Source organism: Sminthopsis crassicaudata, chromosome 6 (genome assembly GCF_048593235.1).
Source record: "Sminthopsis crassicaudata isolate SCR6 chromosome 6, ASM4859323v1, whole genome shotgun sequence".
In the NCBI taxonomy this organism is placed as follows: domain Eukaryota; kingdom Metazoa; phylum Chordata; class Mammalia; order Dasyuromorphia; family Dasyuridae; genus Sminthopsis; species Sminthopsis crassicaudata.
Genome location: NC_133622.1, coordinates 103,260,325 through 103,267,981, shown reverse-complemented (window position 1 = coordinate 103,267,981; position 7,657 = coordinate 103,260,325). Strand labels below are relative to the sequence as shown.

General features: G+C 36.7%; 1 long non-coding RNA gene across 7 annotated transcripts in view; it reads left to right on the top strand.

The window, feature by feature from the left end:
• The first annotated feature begins 2,011 nt into the window (after positions 1 to 2,011).
• LOC141547735 (uncharacterized) overlaps positions 2,012 to 7,657 on the top strand; it is a 49,352-nt gene continuing 43,706 nt past the window's right edge. For 6 of the 7 annotated variants that reach the window (XR_012483609.1, XR_012483607.1, XR_012483605.1 and 3 more), the window contains exon 1: positions 2,012 to 2,093. This is a non-coding gene — a long non-coding RNA (uncharacterized LOC141547735). Of the gene's footprint in view, positions 2,094 to 5,107; positions 5,397 to 7,657 lie in introns of all 7 variants that reach the window. The other variant, XR_012483611.1, reaches the window with a different exon arrangement.

The following is a 7,657-nucleotide window of genomic DNA, read 5'->3' as shown; positions in this document are numbered from 1 at the left end:
TAGTGTTGGAAGAAAACTAAAGGTCATCTTCCCCAGCTTATTGTTTTCTCTTTCCTCCATTTTCGCCACCAAAGTACTTGATACTGTCAAATGGTTCAATATCAGAAATGGATGAAGTTTTATGAATGAAAATGACATGAAAGAAGCATTTCCATGTTTTATCACTTTATTTAAGACTGGACTCTAACCACTATTTTCATGGTACTAGGTCCAGTCTCTTTGTTATAGCTGAGAAATCAGGGACATTTGAATTCCAGGTAAATGTACAGACAAGCAAGCTTTTTATTTTCCTTCTTGGGGATCTCCAGGGGAAAAAGTGCTGGCTGAGGGCACTATGGGCTTGGTTGCTCCCAATCTTTTTTTTTTTTTTTTTTTTTTTTGTATATGTGTGTGCCTGAATTATTGACAATGACCAGATCTGCTTCTGGCTCTTCTTGTTTGCATCAAATCTGCTTCTCTATTTTATTAAATGTTATTATTATTATTATTATTTTAACAAGACCACCTTTCTGGACCTCATTTTCCTTGTTTTTTAAATGGGACAGGTGGGGGAAGGCAATATTAGATGACCTATAAAATACCTTTTACATCTTATTCTACAATCTTAGGAGACCATAGAATCCTAAGAATTCTGTTTTCCTCTCTGCAGTGCGCTGAGACTAAGTTTCTGATTGCAGAGGAGTGCCCTAGTCCTTCCATGCCTCTGCCCTCCCATTTGGGAGGCAGAATTCTCTCTACTACAGTCAGAGGATGCCATTCATATAAGACAGAATCATATGTAACTTTGAATCTCCTGTGGGGGTATGAAGCAGGGCTACTCAAAGATAAGTTACTCTCCTTTATATTAAACTAGCCTATTAATTAAGTCATTTGAGCATGATGGTACTTTACAAAAGACACACAAATCCTTGCCCAGTGTGTGTTTGTACCCAGGACAGATACATTCCTGCCGCTGTGCTCTAGATGAGAGCATCTTGACTGAATCAAAGATGCACCCCTTTGAATGTTCTCAATGGGAAGGCAGGACCATTTGTGTCAGAAACACAATTGGAGCCTTTGAATTCATGCCGCTCTGAAGATTCCTTCAGGTATGTAAGGCCCACTGTTTTTGGCTGGGCAGAAGGAGGGCAGAGATTTTATGTATTCTTAAGATTCTACATAAACAGGAAGATGGAGAAGCCTCCAAGTTCAGTGATCAAAGCAAAGAGACTAGAAAATTACATGAAGGAGTAAATAAAGGAGATAAGAATGCTTTTCACAGACTATTCTCCTTGAATCCCCTCAATGTATGGCCTATGAAGGCCATAAAGGCATAGAGGCTCCAAGTTAATTCCTCAGCTATCAGATAGCTCTCTTCTTTTCTGTAATACGTCTCTAAACTGCTAACATAGACTGCTCAGAATTCTAAACAGGTGTATATAGACACTTCCCTTGAGTCCTTTCTGGGCTCAGAGAGATGACCAGTACTGGTAATGCTAATAATAATATTAACAAAGATATTTTTATACCATGTCTGTAATTCTATTGGTAGAAGAAACTTGCAATGAGTAAATTCCCTGTACCAAAGCACATCAGTAATCTATTTTGTATTCTTAAAAGCTGTCTGAAACACTAAGAAGCTGTGATATCTCAAAGGTCATATGGCTAGTAAGGAAGCCAGGAAGTAAGACTTAAGCCAGATCTTCTCAACTCCAAGGCCAGCTCTATCCACTGTGTACCACTTGGTGATGATTCACATTGTACAAGACGGTCCTTGCAACAACTTTGTGAGGTAGGGAAGAGGGAAGGAAGGTTCTGTCCCTCCTGCTCCGCCCTCCCTTGAATTATAAATATTCAATCTTGGTATGCAAAGGGATAGACTAGAGCTGAAATGTTCCAGATTGGATTCAGAGATAGACAAAGTAGTTAGAGGTGGGGAAGTCATCTGGGAACCTCCCAGGAATTAGAGATGGGAGGAGATCTGGACAAACTTAAAGCCTTATAGAAGCTGGTAGTAAGTAACAGATAAATAGTTGGCCAGCATCAGGATAAGTTCTGCAGCAAGGAGGCAGAGAATAGGACTTGGGTCAGCTCTTTGCAGTAGATCTGGGCAGGTAAGTAGTTAGGGTCAGGACCCTTGTTCTGGAAGTACTAATATTACTAAATAAGGGTATCATAGGATCAGAGAATAAGAACACAAAGGAAACTCAGAGGCCTTATAATACAACCTTCTCATTATACAGATGAGGGCACAGATAATATATATCAGAGGTCAATCATTCAACAAGTACATATTAATTGCTATTATGCATATGATACTTTAAAATTGGCAAAGTGCTTTACATATTTTTTATCCTCACAAAAACCCTATGATAAAGTGCTGTTTTTACTCCTCTTTTACAGGTAAGGAAACTGAGGCATGGAGATAGTAAGAGATTTCCCCTGAGTCACACAGCTTGTAACCATTTGAAGCAAGATTTGAACTCATATCTTCCTGATTCAATCTCCAGTACTGTATTCATTGGGAGACCTAGTGGCTAGTTACCAGTTTCAAGCACTGTGTTAGGTGCTAAGAATACAAATACAAGATATGAAACAGTCCTTACTCTCAATCTTACATTCTACTGGGGAAAAGTACATAATTATATACAGAATAGTTATTGTATAATCAATAACATTATGTACATAATTATATACAGAATGAATACAAAATAAACAAAAGGTAATTATGGAAAGGATTTCAGGAAAGATTTCTTGTAAAAGATAGTTCTTGAGTTACATCTTTAAGAAAGTGAGTGAGAGATTAAGTAGGGAGTGAATTTAAGTCATGAGGGCTGGTCAGTATAAGGGCATGGTATGGAGAGAGAATGCCATGAGAGAGAAATGAAGAGAAGGTCTGTATGAATGGACAGCAGAGTGAAGGAAGGAGAATGAGCCTGGAAACTCAGTCTGGGATGAGGTAACAAAGGGTTTGAAAAGCTAAACAGAGGAATTTATATTTTATCCTCGAGGCAATAGAGAGCCACTGGGATCTATTGAATGAGGATCAGATCTACACTTAAAGAAAATAACTATGGCAGTTGTGTGAAGGATGGATTTGAATGAAGGGAGATGACGAACAGGGAAAGCCATTGAAACAGTATAAACAAGAGATGATGAGGGCATGGTCTACGATGAGAGCTGTTCAAGTGGAGAGAGATGTCATGGAGGTAGAAACAAGAAGATTCAGCAAATGTTTGGATATAAGGGGTTGGGTAGAATAATGATTTGAAAATTAACTCTGAGGCTATGACCCTCAGAGACTGGAAGAATAGTGATGCTTTAGAAATAGAGAAGGTTGGTGGTGATGTGGAGAAAGTGGGGAAAGAAGACAACTTCTATGTTAGATGCATGAATTTGTTAGTCATCTGAATAGAGATAATTAAACCCATGGGAGCTGATGAAGTCACTGAGAGAGAAAGAAAGAAAATAGGGATTCTCAAATTGGAATTTTGTGAATTTAAATGTTTAAAATAACTTTGATAATTGTAATGTATTTTATGCATTAAGACATTATATTAAATATATTTATTTAATATTTCCCCCATTACACATAGAAGCAATTTTTAACACTTTTTAAAAATTTTGGGTTTTAAAATAAAATCTCCCTCCTCTTTCCCATCATTGAAAAAGGCAATGTATACATGTTATATGTGTGCACTTATGCAAAACATATTTTCATATTAGTCATGTGAAAGAAAACATAGACTTAAAAAAGTACTGAGAAAAACAAAGTTTAAAAAGTATACTTTGAATGCCTGCCATCTAGGGGAGGGGGTGGCGGGAAGGAGGGGAAAATTCGGAACAGAAGGAGTACAAGGGATAATGTTTTTAAAAATTACCTATGCATATGTACTGTCAAAAAATGTTCTAATTATAAAATTAATTTTTAAAAATTAAAAAAAAGTATACTGTGATTTTCATTCAGACTCCATTAGTTCTTTCTTTGGAGATAAAGAGTATTTTTTTCCTCATAAGTACTTTGGAATTATTTTGTATTATTGTATTGCTGAAAATAACAGTTAATCATTGTATGATATTGCTGCTGTGTACAATGTTACACTGGTTCTGCCCATTTTACTTTGTATCTGGTAATTTAAGTCCAATGAACTTTTGTCCTTCCTTTTCCATTTGACTAGTTGTTTTTTGTTTGTTTGTTTGTTTGTTTTTTTGTTTTTTGCTGAGGAAATTGGGATTAAGTGACTTCACAGAATCACCCTGCTAGGAAGTGTTAAGTGTCTGAGTCCTCCTGACTTCAGGGTTGATGCTCTATCCACTACAACACCTAGATGCTCCTACCAATTCTTTTTAAATAATTTTTTTCTTCAAGAGATTTTTGTCAGTCTTTTACCCTTTGGTCTATTTTATTTTTTAAGGTGTTATTTTCTTCAATATTTTTGTGTGTGCCTTCTTTATTGTCAATTGTTGTTTATTGTCAGTAACAATAACTTTTTAATTTTCATGCATTACTCTAATTTATTTTCCCAATCTTCCTTAACCTTCTTATTTGATTTTTAAAATCTTTTTTTGAGCTCTTCTAGTATTGGAAGTATTTTTGGACTGAGAACAATTTATATATTTTTTGAGACTTTGGATAAAGCAGTTTTAACCTTGTTGTTTTCTTTTGAATTTATGTTTTGATCTTTCCTGTCACCATAGTATTTTTTTTTGTGTGTATGTGAATCAAAATTTAACTTTTTACTGAACTTCTGCTTTACATATTATCTATGTTTTTGTGTATTTGAGGATAGATTTTTTTTTTTTTTTGGTTTTGGTATAACAAAACATGAAATCATTAAACCATAGTAACTTTTTATAGTCATGTTCTTTTGTTGTTATTATTGTTTGCTCATTTTACCAGTCCATTTCTTGACTTTTAATTTCTTTGACTGTTAAAATGGGGTTCTGCTCCTGGGGTGGATGGAGCCCTGTCCCAAGTTTCAGGCCTTTTTTTGCTGCTGCTCTCAGAAGTAAGTTTTCAATTCTTCTAAGGTGATAGGAGAGATGTGGTCATTGTTCTTCAGGCCTGTGCTCTGGTTTGTGAATGATCACAAATATTCTCTTCCAACCTGGACTGTGCTTTCCGCAGCTGCAAGCTCTGGTATGCTAGTGTTCCTCCTTGCTCTGAGACTGCCACTCAGGACTTTGGCCTGGAGCTAAATATAAACAATGCAAAAGAGTGCTGCACCCAGATCCCACAAAGGGACCCCTGTAATCTCCTTCTGGCCGGTTATCCAACCTCCTTGACATCTGTGGGCTTAGAGCTCTGGAAGCCATCGATTGAAGTCACTGCTAATTTAGCCACCTACAAGTTCTGCTGGTTTACTGGGACACGACCTACTGAAGTCTATGCTGGAGTGTGTTCCATTCTAACCCTGGTATGAGTTTCATGTCAACCTTCCAAATTGTCTTTGGCTGGGAAATTATCCTTTTGGGAGGTTCTGGTACTCCAGAATTCTTTTTGAGATATTATTTAAAGTTGTTTGGAGAGAAACTTGGGAATGCTCAATCAAGTCTGCCTTTTCTCCACATCTTGGCTTCCACTTAAAATCATTATTAAGAGAAGGTGGACATTGTTGTCGTTCAGTCATTCAGCTTGTCTGTTTCTTGTTGATCTCATTGTCCCATAGCATGTCAGGGCCTTCTATTTTCCATTACCTCCCAAAGTCTGTCCAAGCTCATGTTCATTGCTTCTATGACACTATTTATCCATCTCATTCTGTACTATCCCCTTCTCTTTTTGCATTCAATCTTTCCCAGCATCAGAGTCTTTTCCAAGGAGCACTGCTTTCTCATGATGTGGCCATAATAGTTAAGCTTCAGCTTCGATATTTGTCCTTCCAATCAATAGTCTCAATTAATTCCTTTAAGCATGGACTGATTTGATCTTCTTGTTGTCTGAGGGATTTTCAGAAGTCTTCTCCAGCACTACAATTTGAAAGCATCGATTTGTGGTATCTAGATTTACTTATAGTCCAACTGTCACAGTCATACATAACTACTGGAAAAACCAAAGCTTTGACAATAGGGACCTTTAAGGTAATGTCTCTGCTTTTTTTTTTTTTTTTTGTATGTTGTCCAGATTTGACACAGCTTTCCTTCTAAGGAGCAAGTGTCTTTTATTTCATGGATGTATTCACCATCTACAATGATCTTTGAGCCCCCAAACATAAAATTGGATGCTGCTTCCAGTCATTCTCCTTTTTTTGCCAGGAAATTATAGGACAAGATGCCATGATCTTAGTTTTTTTAATGTTAGATTTTATGTTCACCCCTTTCACCCTCATCAAGAAGATTCTTAATTCTTCTTTACTTCTGCCAGCAGAATGGTATCTGCATATCTGAGATTGTTCATATTTCCCTCAGCAAACAATACCAGCTTTTGATTCATGCAGCCTGGCATTTTGTGTGATATACTCTACAAATAAGTTAAATAAATTAGGTGACAATATGCAGTCTTGTCATATTTCTTTCTCAATCTTGAAATAATCAGGTGTTCCATTTTTGATTCTGTTGCTTTTTGATCCACATACAGGTTCTTTAAGAGAGGGGTCCATGGGTTTCATCAAGTTTCCAAATAGGACTATGATATAACAAAGGTTTCCTAGTATAATAAGAGAAGAGATCCAGGGCTGGGGCATCTACAATTAGTTTGGAATTTGAACTCAGGTTTTCTGGCTACAGAGTTAATCAAAGTGGGAGACACTGGAGAGAAATATAGGCAATGAAAACATTTGTGGCATCTAGGCTATAAAGTGAGGGAGAGAGGATTTATTCACAGAAGAGATAGAAAAAGCCTAGCTTCTGCCACTGAATTACAAGTTACAGAAGCAATTCCAGGACAATGTTGACTCTGATGAGGAATCATTTGAATTATTGTCCATTTGACTTTTTTTTTTTCATTCTGAGTCTATTTTTTATTTTATGTAGCAGATTGTTAAGTTTTGTTTTCTTATTTGTGGAGATAGGAAAACTGGGAAGCTAAGTGGGGCAACGTATAGAGTGCTGGATTTGGAATCGGAAGACCTGAGTTCAAATCCAGCCTCAGATATACAATAACTATGTGATCCTGGGCAAGTCATGTAACCTGTCTGCCTCAGTTTCCTCATCTGTAAAATGAGGAGGATAACAATAGCATCTACTTTGTTTTGTTATGAAAGTAAAATGAGAGACTAATTAATTTTTTTTTTTAAACACAGTACCTGGCACACAGTAGGCACTATAGAAAGGTTAGCTTTTTTGATGATAATAATGATGGAATTCCACAACTCAATCCTAAAACCCAAGCTTGAATGATTATTTTCACGGTCTACACCAAGAGGCTAGAGGTCTCAGAGTTCTAAACATCAAAATTTTCTGATGTTATGAAATGCTGTTTTCTTACCTGGTGTTTCTGCCTTTTTCTATTGTGGAGTTAGTTGATTACTAATTACCTTTCCTGGTTTTTTATGGAGGAGGGAGAGGAGTTGGGGACCTCTACAGAAAACAATCACTCCATCATCTTACTGAGAGTGGGAAATCCATTTAATATTCATTCCACATTCAACAAACATTTATGAAATGACTACCCTATGCCAGGTACCATCCTAGGTACCAGAAAAGGACCACAAAGACAAAAGATCAAAATAATCCTTTGCTC